Consider the following 18,007-nt stretch of genomic DNA (forward strand, 5'->3'; position numbering starts at 1 on the left):
AAGCAAGTAGTTTGGGAAATTCTTCAAAGAAAATATAAAAAAAATTCTTATAAGCAAGATAAATAAGAAATTGGCAAAGACAATTTTTTTTAGGTTTTTGCAAGGCAAATGGGGTTAAGTGGCTTGCCCAAGGCCACACAGATAGGTAATTATTGAGTGTCTGAGACCAGATTTGAACCCAGGTACTCCTGACTCCAGGGCCGGTGCTTTATCCACTGCGCCACCTAGCCACCCCAGAAAAGATAATTTTAAAAAGGCATTCTCCAATATATGTGTTCAAGAGGTATTAACAATTTTCAAAAGGAAAAATGTAAACCATCAAAATTTTAAAGATTATTCTGTCTCATTAATAATAGGAGATATATACATTTTAAATCACTTATATTTTTCCTCACAACCAGCAACAGATTGTGTAAGATAACCAAAAGAATGGAAATAATAAAGGGTGAAAGGCTATGGTAAGGCAGGGATGCTAAAGCACTATTGATGGGGCTATGAACTGATTAAACTATTCTAGAAACAATTTGGAATTAAAACAAAATTGTATCAATCTTTTAAGCCAGAATAATAATAGATATATATCCCCAAGAAGGTCAAAGAGAGAAGAAAAGTTTCCATATTGGGAGGGGGGGATTATGACAGCAGCATTTTTTTAGGAACAAAAAACTGGAAGGAAAGTTACATCCATCAAATAGGAAATAATTGAAAAAATAGATAATATTAATATAATATGATGATATTATGCCAAAATTTATTGTCAATATGAAGAATTCTGAGGAACTTGGGAGTTAAATGAACTGATATAAAGTGAATTAACAAGAATCAAGAGAACAGTTTACACAATGACCATAATATGATGGTCAGCCTAAAGCAATGCTGTATTTCAGAACTCTGACCAATTGTGACTTCAGATTATCAACAGTGAAACATGCCTCCCTTTTCTGGGTCAATAGATAGTGGATTACAGGTATAGAATGACATATATTTTCAGTCAAAGCCAATGTATTGACTTTTTTTTTCTTAACGATACCTATGTGTTACAAAGGAGAGTTCTAGGAGCAGGACAGTCAAAACAAAATGATATTATTATAAAATAAAAAGAAAATCAATAAAACATTTTTTAAAACCTAAGAAGTTTAAAGGACTGCAAGTTTAATTTGGGTCAGCAGTGCACTATGACAACCAAAAAAGTTAATGTAATCTAGACTGCATTAAGACCATAGTGTCCGGAATGAGGAAAGTCCTACTTTTGCATCTTGAGTATTAAGTTCATTTCTGGGCACCACATTTCAGGAAGGATGTTGATAAGTTTGAAAGTATCCAGAAGAGGGTTACAGGATAATGAGAGGACTTGATGTCGTGCCAAAGAATGATCATGCCAAAGAGTGATTGCTTAAAGGAACTGGGGATAACCAGCCTGGATAAAAGACATAGATGGGCATAAAAACAATCTTCAAGTATTTAAATGGCTAGTCTGTAGAAGAGAAATTAAACACATTGTTTTTGGCCAGAATACAAAAGCAAAAACAAAAAACGAAAATACCTACCCAATGGGTAGGTGCTAGAGGGATGGAAATTTTTTCTCTATATGAGGGAAGATATCCAATAGAGAAGTCCAAAAGCAGAATAGGTGGCCTCAAAGGGGAATGTTTTCCTTATCACTGGGGGTCTTCGAGTTGAGACTAGGTAAACACTTCTTGGAGATGCTGAGGAAGGGATTCTGATTCAGGTATGGGATGGACTAGAGGCTTCTTGCAAAAAAACTCTGGAATTGATTACCTTTAAAGTGACTTCCAGCTCTGATAGCTTAATGTATTTATGGATGAGCCTAGACCAACAAACTAACACCTTGTGAAGGGACAATTGGTGGGAATAATGGGATCCAGGGGTGGCTGGTGAAAATGAAGAGACCAGCCCCCTATGAAGAAAAGTGGCTCCAACCAGTAGTGATAGCCAACATTTGGGAAGGATGGAGAGCTCACAGCTGGTTTGACTTAAAAATAACAAATCCAATCCTGTTTCTTGCAGCTTGTCTTTTTTTCTGTAAACACAGATGGAGCTATCCAACAATACAGGTTCAAATTACCCTCATGCAGGAGTGTGTGGGGGCTCAAGGAAGTTGGGGTGGGGGAGGGAGGGCAAGACTGAGAAGTTATGAAATGGAATGAGCAAGGATGAAGGCAGGGAGAGGAGAAAATCATTTTTAACTCTGTCATCCTAAAATCTGATAGGTGAACTGAGTTAGATAGGACAGTAAAGGAGACCTTAGAAGGAGAAGGGAAAAAGCCTGAAAGTCAGAGTTTAGAGCAAGTTAAGGAAGAAAGAAAGACAGAGGCTGACAGGCATGCCCTTATTCCCAGAAGATGATGAGTTAGTCAGGAACTCACTTACTGGATTTGGAATTAAAAGGGATCTTAAAGTTCCAAGACCCATCACCCATCCTATTACTCATTGGTACTCCCTCCCTCAGACCACCATTTTAGAAAGTAACCCAGTCATGCTTTACTGCATTATCACTTGGAATTTCTCCAAACTACAACCTTTTCTCCTTATCTGCCACATTGAGTACCCTTCTCTAACCCCTCCTTCAAGTGCTCCTGTATGTGTTGTCCATCCCACCTCCAATATAATGTAAGATCTTTGAGGTTTATTTTTACTTATATTTGTATATCCAGTATTTAGCACCATGATATGGCAGCTAGGTGGCAGAGAGGAGAGAGTGCAGGACCTAAAGTCAGGAAAATACCCCTTCCTGAGTTCAACTCTGGCTTCAGACACTTAGTAGCTGTCCCTAGGCAAACCAACTAGTCCTGTTTACCTCAGTTTCCTTGTCTGTAAAAGGAACTAGAGAAGGAAATGGCAAACTATTCTAGTATCTTTGCCAAGAAAAGCCCAAATGGGATCAAAAAGAATTGGATACAACTGACACTGAACAAGAACTAATATATACCAGTTCTAGGAAAATTGGACCCCATAATTTTAGAGGTGAGGAAACACGATCAGAAAGATTAAACAACATGCCATAAGGCATATTAGTTATTAGCTGTCACAGTCTGGATTACAATTCTGGTCTTTACACCAAATTTAGTGTTATTATTTTTACTCTGCAAGGTCAGGCCACAGTCACTATCTTTGGCTATTTCCAGTCATCCTAATTCATATCTGGTCAGTAGACCCCTATAGCTCTGGAAAACAAAATGAGACTGCTGACTTAGCACAGTACCTCCTCACTTAAAACCAATTCAAGTGCATGTCATGGCATCACCTCCCTGATGTCATGGTCTTCTTCAAGAACAAAGAACAAGGGGGCGGCTAGGTGGCGCAGTGGATAAAGCACCGGCCCTGGAGTCAGGAGTACCTGGGTTCAAATTCGGTCTCAAACACTTAATAATTACCTAGCTGAGTGGCCTTGGGCAAGCCACTTAACCCCATTTGCCTTGCAAAAAAAAGAACAAAGAACAAAAAACATCTTTTAAAAAATATCTATCAATATGTTTGGTAAATAAAATCAAAACAAGAAAAGAAAACCATTCATTAAAATTTATGTAATCTTTATGGGGAAGGGGTAGAGAGACAAGTCAGAGCGAAAAACATGGTGAAAGGAAATAATATGAACCAAGAGGGATCACCCTGAACAGATATCTATCAGAAAACAGCTAGGTTCAGGAAGAGTCACAACTGAACATTCAGAACTGGTAGAAACCTCAGAGGACATCTAGTCTTTCCATTTTTAAAGATGGAGAAGGAGGCAGCTAGGTGGCGCAGTGGATAGAACACCAGGTTAGGAGATACTGAGTTCAAATATGACTTCAGACCCTTAACAATTACCTAGCTGTCTTGAGCAAATCACTTTACCCCATTGACTTAAATAAATAAAAATTTAAAAAAAAAAAAAGAAAGATGGAGAAACCAAAGCACAAAGAGATTACATGTTATTTCAGGAAGTAAGAAGCACAAGAAGAATTCTGTCCTTGGTTTCCTTATTCCAAATTCAATCTCCTTTCTACTGTATCAGATGTATTTCATGGAGTTACCAGAGTTACCATGAGTGCTTGACTCCCACAAATCCCTTACTCTCCCTTCCAGAGGATAAGTCCATATAGGCTCACTTTAATTTAAGACCAGAAGCTGAAATGGAAAGCAAAGCAATCTAAGAGAAGCTGTAGAGCTCTGCTGTAGAACATATCTTCCATTTTCCTTATCCCTTGCTTTCTGGCAGATCTCTAGCTGGGGGGGGGGGGGGGGGGGGGGAATCAATGACTTGGTCACCTCTTTGTGTAACCAATTAACCTTAGTAGATTATGGATTCCTAGCTGGTAGCATTGGAAATTTCCCATTTCCTGATGTCACAGTGTGAAAACTAAAAGAAAGGATAACAACATTCCTCATTGAGTTCTAGGAGCCCAAGGTAATTAACATATTTCCTTTCTAATAGCTATCTCTGCTTGAATCCTCGAATTCTCTAGCTAAAATATACCTCCCAACTCTCTTAAAATAATTTTTCCATTGTCATTACAGGGAATTTTGTACTACTCCCTCCCCATTCCAAAGCCTCTCCCAACCAGTTCCATGAAAATTGATGGCAAGAGATGCAAAGAGCTTTCTTTGTCCAGAGCATCATCTGGTTAGGGAGTTTATCAACCGCTGTTATCAAAACATTCCTCAGTACAGCATAAACCTATTAATTGCTTATCTTGTCATCATAGACTAAATGAAAGCATCCCCTATTCCTCTTCCTCCTTTTAAAATAACATACTTTCCCCTCTTCTTCACCCCCTCCTCCTTGATTTCTACCAAGGTTTCCAAGAACTTGTTTTCCAATTTCCGGTAGAGGGGTTTAACCTAAACACCCTTCAGTTCATTTGTAGAAGAGCCAGAGCTGGCTTCTACTCTAGGTGGAGTTGATAGCTTCCTCCACATAGTGGCCTGAGGGAAACTAGTGGGGGATCCATACACATTTTTAAAAATATTCTTATTTTCCCCCTAAAATCCACCATTTTGGTATTATGAATATAAAAGAACATTGCTGCATCATAAGAAATGAGGAATATAAGACATTTGAAGTAAAGTCTAGCTTCCCCTTATCCAATTTAGGAATTCCTGAAATCTACCCCCAAGTTCAAGACTTTGTTATCTTTCATAATCTCCTTTTAAAATGCAAATACTCCTTAAAGGGAAACCTTTTGTAGCTTGGTAGGAAGTTTAGAACAATGAAAATGATGGTCCTACTGTCATTTGGCTTAGTCAAACTACATTTGAAAGATAGTGTTCATTTCTAGAAAATACTGATTAACTGGAAGACAGGATGCTGAAGGACCTGGAAATTTCTTTACCACAAGTAAGGGAAATTTTTGTATGCTTATCCTAAATAAGACTTAAGAAGTTCACAATAACTATTTTGAAGGGCCTTAATATAGAACCTAAATTCATTTTTTTTTTGGCTCCAAAAAGGAAGATTAAGAGCAAAAGGCAGAAATTGAAAAAGTGTAAACTAAAGCCTAATGTCTAGTAAAAACTCCTAATAACTAGAGATTTTCCAAAGAAAAAAATGGGTTTTCCCCTGACTGGAGATGTCCAAACAGAAACTATATGAATACATAACCAAAATGTTGTAGGGGAATTCCTATTCCCAAAATTATGAGTTTATTAGATGGCTTCTAGGGCCCCTCTCAGCTTTGTAATTCCTTTTTTATTGTTTTTGTTTTTTGCTGGGCAATGGGATTAAGTGATTTGTCCAAGGTCACACAGCTAGGTAATTATTAAGTGTCTGAGGCTGAATTTGAACTCAGATCCTCCTGATTCCAGGGCCTGTGCTCTATCCACTGTGCAACCTAGCCAATTTGTAATTCTAATATTCTAAGTCACTGTGGAAACAAGTAGGTCTAAGTCTATGATTCTCATGTAAACAAATCCCATAAATGGAGTAAGCAGTTGTAAAGGCATGATGATATAGTGGTTAGAGTGAGTATTTTCCAAAACAGAAAAATTTAGGTTCAAATCTCACTTCTGATTCTTACTGAATGACTATAGATAATTCATTAAATTCCTCTGAATAGCCTGATATAGAAAATGGCAACACTAAATACTTGTCATATGTACTTCATAGGATTAAGAGGCTCATAAGAGATCATCTCTGTAAATTGTTTTACAAACTTCTGAGTACTATATAGATGTCAAATTTTCATATTATTTTATATTATTAGAAAGAACTTCAGAGGCCATTTAGTCTAGCATGAATCACACCTCCAATTTTCTCATCACTCAATATGTATTCGTCCAACCACTTCTTCAATACCTTTTCTATCTGGGAACTCACCTCACAAAGTAATTTATTCAATTGTTGATGATCTTAAATTATTAAGCTTTTATTTATATTAAGCTGAATCTGCCTCTTTAGAACTTGCAATCATTGTTCTTTATACTATCATATTTAAATGAAAGACTCGATGAAAGTATTTGACAATGACTACTATTTTCATGCACCCTTAGTCTTCTCTTCACCCAGCTAACATTCCCAGTTCTTTCAATGGTTCTTTTTTGTTCTTCCAGACATTCTCCAATATGTCAACTTCCTTCTTGAACTGAAGGACCTAGAAATAGGTACAATCCTTCTATACTCTGTTCTAATCAACATCTGGAGTGTTGTCATCTCCATAATTGTGGACACCAAGTTGCTATCAATATAATCTAAGATTGAATAGAAAGGAGAGTCAATATATTATAGTGAACAGAGGGTTGGTACTAGATTCAGGAAAAAGAGTTCAAGTTCTGACTTTGGTTTATATTAACATTGTGATCATAGACAAGTCATTCAATGTTTTGGTGTCTCCAGAAAATTCTCTAAGATTATAAATTGTATAAGATTAGAAGAGGATAATTCTATGCCAAGTGAGCTCTTCATCAATGAAATCTAAAATGGGCTCCCCAAAAAAGTTACTTGAATTTTGCTGGCTGTCATGTCACAATGCTGACTCATACTGAGCTAATATATAGGGTATAAAAACTCAAATCTTCTTTTTAAACATAAACTGTCACCTATCCATGTTTCTCCAAGTCTAAATTTGTTGATTTGATATATTTCAATTCAAGATGTATCTTTTAGAATGATCCCTATTAAATTTCATTTTATCTCCAAATACTCTTCCACATTGATCCTTATTAAATTTCATTTTATCTCTCAGTATTCTTCCTCTATAGTGGTAGGTTGGGCACAGAATATAGAGAGACTGAATGCCAGTGAAGGAATCTGAGATTTAGTGTATATATATCTATTTAACTCAGTTTAGCATCTCCTGGTCTAAACTATTCTTGGTTCCAAGTTCCTTGGCCTGATTCTTCAAGCACTCTCCCTCTGTTGACTTAATCTAAGCTCTGCTTTCAGATATCATCCATTTACTAGTCCCAGATACTGCTTCCCTAATTATCTCCTTTAGTAAAAGCCAGAATCTGGGCAGGATGCAAAAAGCCACTTGCAATTAGTCATTTAACATGCTGATACTTGAAGAATCTATTTAATGTTGCATTGTTTGATCATTTTCCCTAAAGGACTAGAGTAGAAGACCTTGACTTTTTTAGGCTAGGGTATTTAACAGGTCTCAGATTGACTGAGACCTATATGAGTAGAACTGCTTCATTGCTGACTAGGTGGACAACCCAGCTGTTTGTTTTTTCTCCTCCTTTCTTCCTTCCTTTTCTTTTTTTCCCCTTCCTTCCATCCACATAGTATAAATTTTGATCACTGAAACCTGGCAAGATAATTTTCCAGGCCCAATTCGCTATGGCTCTTATGGACTGGCCAACAGTAGGTCCCAGTCAAAGCCCCACTTGGTTATTGCTTAAGTTTATGTTGGCTCAGAGTAAATGTAAATAGTAATTGTTTCTGCTTTGGCCAGAACCACTGAGGGTCTTCCTCTCCCCAGATTGATTTTTTTTGACTAGGTTAAAGAGGTCATTTCTCTTATCTAGTTAATCTTAATCATTGAATGGGTATTGTCTAAATCAAACCGAGACCTGTAAAAGACCCCAGTTTAAAAATGTCAAGGTCTCTCCCTGCATCCTGAGCCATATCTAATCATGCTGATCCATATCTGGCCACTGGTCACTTCTGGCTGCAGAGAAGAAAGTGAGACTGGTGATTTTGCACAACCCTTCCCCACATATATACAATTCTCTTAGATATCATCCCATCATGTTCCTCTTTGAGAATTAAAGACAAACAGTAACTAGTGGACTGAATTATCCCTCTGAAGTTTCTAATTTCAGTTGCAAATGGTACTGTTGCTTATTGAATAGAGAAAAAATTAAATCTTTATGAATCTTATATTCATAATTGAATCAATTGAATAACAAAAATAATCCACTGTTAAATAAATAAAACTTTATTAAAAGGAGTTATAATAGATTAAATATTACATACCTGTACTCCAAAAGACAACATACTATTTAAATAAAGATATATACGATATCTAGATACTCTATATACTTGGTTGAAATATAATTCCCTTAAATTTAACAAGTTCATGAAAAAATATGGTGAAAGTACATTAGACTGAGAATAATGCCTAAGTTCTAGATGAAGGTCTTCTAGCATAGCCAAGACATTTCCCTTCTGTGTATCTCAAGTTTTTCCCTATATGTTAAATGAAAGGGAAAGATTTCAGAAAACCTAAGTTTCTTCCAGCTCTGAAATTCCATAATTCTTTGAAACATGACTTCTTCTGTTACCTTTTAAGTTTCAAAGGTTCCATATTTTTAGCTATTCACAACCTTGTTCAGTCACTTATAAGTTTGGTATTTAAAAGTTCTCTGTTCCCTCCTGCTGCTGGCTTTGTCAAATTGTGGCTTGTCACCTCATCAGAGCTGATGTGTTACATTTAGTTTGGCAGCTCAGCTCTGGAAAATAGCCTGTCAGCCTCAGCTTCTGAAATATAGAATGCCCTCCATCCATCTTCTTGGATAGGGCCTTTGCCTAGCCTTAGAAGTTGCTCCATGAACATGGTAATGACCCTTCCTCTTCTGTGCCTGAGTCTGTTTGCTATTCTATAGCCAAACCTGTATATTTCTTGACCTGTTCCAATTTCATAACCATCTTCCCCTTGTCCCACTGTCTTACCCATCCTTGAGGGGGAGGTATACCCCAACATAGCCATCAATTTTCATCTGAACTTTCTAACTAAATGTCACATGGGTTTGGGCAGAAGACACACCACCAAGAAAGCTGCTGACCATGGTGCTGACACAATTGGCAATTGCAATGCCTATGGTGCTGACTTGAGAGGGAGGATTGGTCTAAATACAATCTACCTATACCCTAAAATAAGATCTGCTTGAAAGCAGTGGGGAAGGATGTATATAAAGTATAAATTGGATCAATGCATATGAAAATAAGTTCAATTTTTCATGTGAATAAAATCTTCATTTATTTTACACAAAGCTTTTTCTTTACTAATGAAATGTCAATTGATGATTCATTGTAGTCAGCAAACTGAATAAATTGGAAAGGAAGGAACTTAATTTGAGAAGACTCTGTCATACCAATGGAGTAATTATTAGTCATATTTATGTTTTATATAAGTCAAACCTGGGAAGAAAGGGAAGCTTATATATAAGCAAGCTTTCTATTGGTATCTTGGTATCTATCCCAAGTTTTCAATGCAATGCAAGTGGTAGGTACTAAATAAAAATCCATAGAAAGACTAGATGTCTAGATAATGCATTGATGAATGAATGAATGAATGAATGAATTCTGATACCTAGTGGCAGTGAGAAAATAAAATGATCTTCTGTAAAGTTATTACTTCTAAAGGTGACTTAGATTGAAAGATGGTTGTAGCTATGAAAGTCAAACACTAACACTACTGGTCCAGGTTCATGCCCCTACAAGATGGCCATTCTTTAACAGTGCCCACAGGGAAGAGGGCTCAGCCCACATGTAGAGAATGTTCTCCTTCTTCAGATTCTCCTTCTTCAAGATACTTCCCAGACAGGTGTTCATCATAATGAATGCTTTCCTAAAGTCACAGGAGCATAGCACCAGAATGAGTTTCATCTTCTACCTCCACCTGCACATCTGGATCAAGTCTTTTCCAAAGGAAGATGGAAACTACATTTCATATCCATCACATGAATCATATCCTATCTGATTATGAGAATGAGAAAAAAAGTTGGACCATATTACTCAAGCACTAGAGACTTCAGCAGCTCCTTGGACCAACACTTTCTCTGTATGCAGATCAGAAAGTTACATGACACCTTAAATTCATGTTTTTACTTGCATCACATGGTGAAAATATGCTTAAACTTAATAATTATGCTTTTGATTGGGATGGCTTAAATAATTCTTACCTTTAAACAAATTAAAAAATAAAAGTTACTTAAACATTATGGCAATTCTCCCTATTAAGGCAGTTTCAGCATGCACTAGAATATCAGAAACAGCCATGTTGTCTCTATATCACTATATGACTCCCCTTTTCCCCCATCCCCACCCCTTTTCAGAGTTCTGGAACTTCTAAGAATGTGAAGCTCCAGAGAATGTGTCTGTGCAAAGTCTAAAACACTGAAAATTCTGACTCTGCCATGTTAAATGGTTATTGTCTCCGCTAACTGATAATATACCTTGTATGTGCTCTTCTGTTGAACAGATACAGTATTCACTAATCCAGGGTAGGCATGTCTCAGCTTCAATGTACCTGGGCAAACTAGGATTCTCATAGTTTGACATTCCTTTGTAGAGTTAGAAGGAATTGGGAGACTGATCCTTGACTACTTTTTTTTTTTGGTTTTTGCAAGACCATGAGGTTAAGTGACTTGTCCAAGGTCACACAACTAAGTAATTATTAAATGGCTGGGATAATATTTGAACTCAGGTCCTCTTGTTTCCAGGATTAGTGCTCTAATCACTGAGCTACCTAGATGCCCCAAACCTTGACTACTTTAACCCTCAATGGGTTAGTGACCTGACAATGGACTGAACTTAGCCAGTTAAGTTCCAACAGAGAGGCATTATTAGAAGTCTACCAATTTTTTTTCTCATAACTCATGAAGTTCATCTACTAAAATATAGTCTGCGATTGTAAAAACAAAATGAAACTAATGAAATCACAGATCCTCTGAAATACTAAATGAATCCCTTTAAACATTTCCTTTTCTTTTCTTTTGAATTTTTCCAAGGTTTGGAATTTTTTCAAATGAAAATTGTCCATATTCAAAGATCTTCCAGGGAATTGTTACAACTAATGGATCTCTGAAATCTCATTTTCCATCATCACATCAATATCACTTTTGATATGAATGAGTGACTACGGTACCTATATATTATTGGATCTTTTTGAAGAACCTTTCAGCGTCTTACAAAGATCCTGAACTGGAGAAGTAAGATTCCTGAGGTCTTCTTCACAAAACTCAAAAAGTTCTGCCTATGTATTCAATTACAAAGAGATGTAACAGTGAATAGAATTCTAGCCCTGAAGTCAACAAAGCCTACGTTCAAATGCAGACTCAAACACTTACTATGTGACTTTAGGTAAGTCACTTAACCTGTCTGCCTCAGTTTCCTCATATGTAAAATGGAGATAATAATAGCTCTTACCTCTCAGGGTTGTTGGAAGGATCAAATAATTTAATGATTTTTTTTTGTTTAGGTTTTTGCAAGGTAAATGGGGTTAAGTGGCTTGCCCAAGGCCACACAGCTAGGTAATTATTAAGTGTCTGAGGCCTGATTTGAACCCAGGTACTCCTGACTCCAGGGCCAGTGCTTTGTCCGCTGTGCCACCTAGCCACCCCAATTTAATGATTTTTAACATGTTTTATAAAACTTATAAATACAAGTGATGATAATGATGACCCCAGATCACTTGTCTATAAACAGAAAATATCAGCATGATTATAATAAAGAAAAATAAATCACAAGAATCCCATATTGGAGGGTTTTCTTCAGTGAATGAAAACTGTCCCTAGGGATGTGTAATGTGATATCACATTGTCACATTGTGATAAGAGGCCTCCAGGGCATTTCCAGAGCTGGTTAGGCTCGTGGGAAGAAATTTTAGCTTCCATTTCTTCATTGGAACCATCCTTTGCCATTCCATGAACACTTAGCTTAGAAGCTTCAATATCTCTCTCTCTCTCTCTCTCTCTCTCTCTCTCTCTCTCTCTCTCTCTCTCTCTCTCTCTCTCTCTCTTTAGGTTTTTTCAAGGTAAATGGGGTTAATTGCCTTGCCTAAGGCCACACAGCTAGAAAATTATTAAGTGTCTGAGGCAGGTCTGAGACCGGATTTGAACCCAGGTACTCCTGACTCCAGGTCCAGTGCTTTATCCACTGGGCAACCTAGCCACCCCACTTCGATATCTCTTAATGGAAATGAACTTTTAAAATTATGAATAACACAAAACCTACAAAATCTTTATCTATTGAGACATAGGCATATTATGCAGCTATTTTCCAAAAAATTAAACTAAATCTTGTAAGTGACTTCTACTATGGAATCTTAAATCAAAGGACCATAGACAGGATGTTGCTTATTTATTTTATGTAGTCCAACAGCTAATAACTGATATGAATTACTGAAAGAAAACACAGATCATGTGATACAACCCCCACATTAGACAGATGAGGAGACAGTTAATAAACATTTGTGAAGCACCTACTTTCTTCTAGGCACTGTGTTATTCACTGGGGATTCAAAGACAAAAGACTACCCCTATTCTCAGGAGTTCAATCTAATGGGAGAGGCAACATGAAAACAACTATATAAACAAATTATAGACAGGATAGGTTGGAGATCATCAATCGGGGCAAGACATTGGAGTTAAGGAGGATCCAGAAAGGCTTTCTATAGAAGATGAGATTTTAACTGATGTTTAAAGGAAGCCAAGAGGTGGACATGAGAAAAGAGAAAATTCCAAACATGGGGGGAATAATGAAGAGTAATGGCCAGGGGATAAGTGTCTGAGGCACATTGCATCCAAAGAATGTTATAGAATTCAGAGAGCACAGAAATGGGATTTGGGAGACCTAGGTTCCAGTTCCAAGTTCTAACACTGTCATTCACACAGCATTCTCACAATCCATATTTGCTAAGGGCCTGAGTTCTAGATTTGTAATACATGATAAGAGAATGGCACTGCTCCTGTTATTTCATTGGCATAGGGGAAATCTTAGGCAGTTTGGTAGCTCAACCAATTCAGAGAGGCACTTTCTTCAAAACTTTATAACCTAGCTTTTTATTATAATTCTAGAGTTGTCTGTGGCACTGAGTAGTTAAGTGACTTGCCTAGGATCACATAGCCAATATATGATGGAGACAACACTTGTATTCTAGCATTCATGATAGGAGGTCAATTCTCAGTCCATTAGGATTCAATGCCTGGACATTAACTACTTTAGTTGTAAGGTCGTAGGCAAGTCACCTAAAGTCTCTGAACCTCAATTAATTCATTTGTAAAATGGTGAATAATAGTATCACCTATCTCAAAGAATTTGGTGTTTTGAGGATCAAATGAGATGGTTTGTAAGTGTTCATGGACCCTTTGAACTTGTATTCTTGAGTTACCATATTTTCCAGAAACATTGGACCCAATGTATGCTAGAGGTCATGAACATGTCAAGGACAAAGCCCCTCCTGGGCTGACATAATTTGTTGTTCTCACCTCTAAAATTAGATACTTCACAAAACTTCAATTGCTAGGTAAATGTCAGATGTTATTTCAATGCTGTTTGTTGTTATTGGGAACAAGTATATCAATATCTTAGAATTCCCTCAAACTCTCAAATCTTCAGCTTTCTGAGCTGCCTCTTCTGTCCAATTGACTGGGGATGCTTACCAATGATACTCACCTCAAAATTTCCATTTGCAGATTTTTTTCCTGCTCTTCAAAGGCAGAAAACAACAACCATTTCCAATCTGCTTTAAGACCACATGGTTGTTTTTAATTCCATTCATCAGTATCTCATTCACCCCTGAGAGACAATGGGATGTTTCCATATTTATACAATGTGCTCCCAATCATGAGCACCCTAGACCTATCTGCAAAATTGTAGCAATTATGTTCCCTTGCAAGCGTCCAAGTTTATTGTAAAGGCCAATAGGGTCTCAGACACCCTGAAAACATACTTTTTATGTTTTTATAAACTCTAGTAAAATTGCAATTGGATCAAACTTTGCATTCAAAAGCACATTCTTCCAGAATATTTTATATGCACATAAAACATCTGAGAAAATGTTAACATTATGATCTTAACTATTTGCACATTGGAACCAGCTAAAAGTTGGGAAAATGTGATCCATCTGTTCCAATCTTTGAAACAGATTATTCTCAGAGCAGGGTGCCCCCAGGAGGAGATGGGGGGAGGAGAGAGAAGGGAGATGGATGCTGCCCTCTCATGACTCCTGTTATCAAGTGATACTGGGAGAGGGGAGAGCCTGGCTGGTATCACAACTGACAACACAGGCAGCTACCTTTTAGTCAGCTGTGACACAGAAGCCTCAGTTGTTTATCTTGGGGGCAATGGTTCATCTTTTCCTGGGTTGGAGGAAAGCAGCCCTGGCGGTGGGGGGTTCTCTTCTCTATCCTTATCCTTTTAACCCTCATCATTTGCACCCAAGAGAGAATTAAGAATGTGGCCTCACCTGTCTGGGCTCAAAGTTTAGGTAAAGTTTCAAGGTGGGGGTGGTATCCTCTTGGTTCCCATAAGGGTTTACTTGTTCAAGTATATACATTAGGTGTTTATTAGGCTGCCATGTGGAACTTAGGACCTAATTAGTTCAGTCTGAGGGGTTGAGGGGTGGGAATGGGCAAGATGGGGGCTGGCCCAAATCATATTAGCAGCAGCTCACATTTGCCTAGCCAGACAGCTGAACTGCTCACCCCCCCACTCAGTTCCCTTGTTTTATCTGTTAGCACGGCAAATTAGACCCATCATTATCACATTTACAAAGTGCTTGGCACACACACACACACACAGAGAGAGAGAGAGAGAGAGAGAGAGAGAGAGAGAGAGAGAGAGAGAGAGAGAGCCAAGGGAAAGAAGCTGGAGAAGAAATAACTGGTTCTCTCTCCAGGTAGATTGGCCACCATGGAGGCAGTGGGAGCAAAATTAGAGTTAGGGATCCCACCTATGGGGCAGACCTCATAAAGACTAGGGTTTCACTCAGAAGAAACTGATATTTCCTTAGAGAAGGGAGGAAGAGGGCAGGATTAGGAATCAATGAAAGATTGCCCAGTGCAAAGTCAATTGGATGCTATTAAATTCTTCTTTGAAGGAGAGGTCTTCCTCCAAATCTTCCAGTGAGATCTGCTTGGGGTTTTGGGCATTTACTCATTCAACAAGCATTTAATGAATACCTATTATATACAAGATCATGAATGAGGATACACAGCAAAATAAGCAGAATAACAGGATATATTATAGAAAGAGAAGATAGGAACTTTAGAGAGCCCTTCATTTTATGGATGAGATCACAGAAGTCAAGAGCATTCATGTGCTTACCCAAGGTCACATAGCTATTAAGTTCCAGAACTGGGATTTTAACCTATGTTCTCTGGCTCCTAATTCAGCAGTCTTTCCACTGTATCTCATTGCCTCTGGTCTTGATCTTCAAACTGATAAATTAGAGAAGGGAAAACCTAAAGGCAGAAACACTAATCAGAAGACTGATAAAGGCCTGAAATAGAGTGATGGACTCAGAACTAGAGAAAAGGGGAAGATACAAAAAGTGTTACAAAGCTAGGATTGAAAGGACTTGGAAAATGATTTGATATTGAGGTATAAGGAAAGAGGAAGTCTAAGACGGGGGTTCTTAACTTATTTTTTCTCATATGTCCCTTTGTCAACCAGTCTAGAGTAGTCTATGAACCCTTCTCAGAATATTTTAAATAAATAAAATAAAATTCATATATTACAATGAAAATAGATTACATTGAAATATTCATAAAATGTGTTTTTTTTTTAAAAGCAAGTTCATGGATCCCAGGTTAAGGACACCTGTATTAAATATAAGGCTGTAAACCTTAGTAAAAGGAGAAGGGTGGTATCTTCAATAAAAGAGCAAATTTGCAGAAAGGGCACATTTAGGATTAAAAACTTAAGATCAGTAGAGTGTGAGGTATCAATCTAGGAATGTTCATCAGGTAGTTAGAGACATGGATTTCACATTTAGGAAGATTAGGTTGGGACATATGGATTTGAAAATCCTGTGCTTCGTAAGGGTTATTGTTATTATTGTTGGTTGTCCTTCATTCTTGAGGACCATGACATCAGGGAGGTGATGACATGACAAATATACGAATTGGATTTGAGGGAGGGGGTGCTGTCTAGTCTCCTAGTCTCCCTTCATTTTTGACCCAACACCTTCACTCTGGAGGAGACTCCAGAGTCATCTGGGTCTAGTGGCCAGATATGGATCAGGTTGATTGGAGATAACCCTAGAGGGGAGGCAATCAAGATTAAGTGACTTGTCCAAGGTTACACAGCTAGTAAGCATCAAATGTCTGAGGTCAAATTTGAACTCAGGTTCTTCTGCCTCCAGGGCTGCTGTTAAATGCTTTACACCACTGAACCCCTGGCAATTGAAGAACTGGATAAAAGAAAAAGAAAGTTGGAAGGATAAAAAAGGAGATATTAGGAGGCCCTTGAGCTTACTGAGTGGGAGATTATTAATAATCTAGCCAAATAAATTAAGAAGGACTGATCAAAGAGGTAGGAAGTGAACTAGGGAAGAGCAAAGTCATAGAAACTAAGTAAAGAAAGAATATGGGGGATCAATTGACACAATAAGGATAAAGGGAATGAAGATGGAGAAAAGGGTATCATATTTAGCAATTAAAAGGTCATTGGTAACAGAATGGTCCCATGCATATCAAAATATTCTTAAAGATACTTCTTTGTTGTAGCAAAAGTCTAGAAACAAAGGGAATGCCCATCAGATAGATAATGGCTGAACAAATTGTGACATATGGATGCAAAGCAATCTTGTTATATTATCAGAAAAAAATAAATATGAGGAATTTGGAATATAACCTAAACCCCCCTCAATTATGGTAAACTCTAAAATCTATCCCAGGTTCAAGGCATACCTTGGGTCAGCATTCACTCAAAACCACAGTTCACCAGCCTCAACCAATGCCATATTTACCACATCGACCATAAGAGACTGATTCAAAAGAAAATGCATTTACTTGAGATAAAAGAAAAGATAAACAAGAAGGGGTTAAATCAAACCAGAGAATTTCTACACTCATTCTCCAAATGGCCTCCTCCCCACATGTGTCTCCTGGGGTTGGGATTGGAGGCAGGAAGCACTGCTCTCAGCTGTCACCTCCACCTCACAGCAGGAGCAGGATACAAAAAAGTCACTCACCACAGGAGGGGTGGGGGAGGTGGGTAAAGGGGCCACAGTAGCAGAATACGTTGGGTCTCAGCTCTTGATTAGGCATTCTGGACTTTTCCTGCTGCCTAGATCCTTGCACACAGTAGGCAAGGAATACAGGTAGTTAATTCATAAACAGGTCAAAGATTTGGAACTAGAAGTGATTTTAGAAGCCTTTGTATCCAGCACTCATTTTCAGATGAGGAAACTATGCTTTAACTCAGAATCTGCACTATTCTGCCTATCCATCAGTGAATCAATCAACAAGCATTTGTTCAATTATCTGTTTACTAGATGCCAGCCACTGTGCTAGACACAAGGAATACAAAGAATAAGATACAAGTATAGAGAATGAAACCTGATCTCCCTTCAGTTTTGACCCAACAGGAGAAAAAACATGGGCCAAGTACTCCCAAGACACTGTCTTCTCTAATCATCCCATGTTTCCAAAAGTCCCATGCTTCCTGGTCAATGCCTGATACCCCTTCTTCTCTTAGCAGGATTTTGTTCTCATCAGTCCCCCTAGGTGTTGCTCATTAGGGGAGAACATGTCTACTCAGTACTGAATTGCAGACAGAGCCATAGCAAAGAATTCTCATGATTAGAAAAAATTCATTTGGGAAAGATGATAAAAAGTG

Source organism: Macrotis lagotis, chromosome 1, assembly GCF_037893015.1.
Source record: "Macrotis lagotis isolate mMagLag1 chromosome 1, bilby.v1.9.chrom.fasta, whole genome shotgun sequence".
NCBI lineage: Eukaryota > Metazoa > Chordata > Mammalia > Peramelemorphia > Peramelidae > Macrotis > Macrotis lagotis.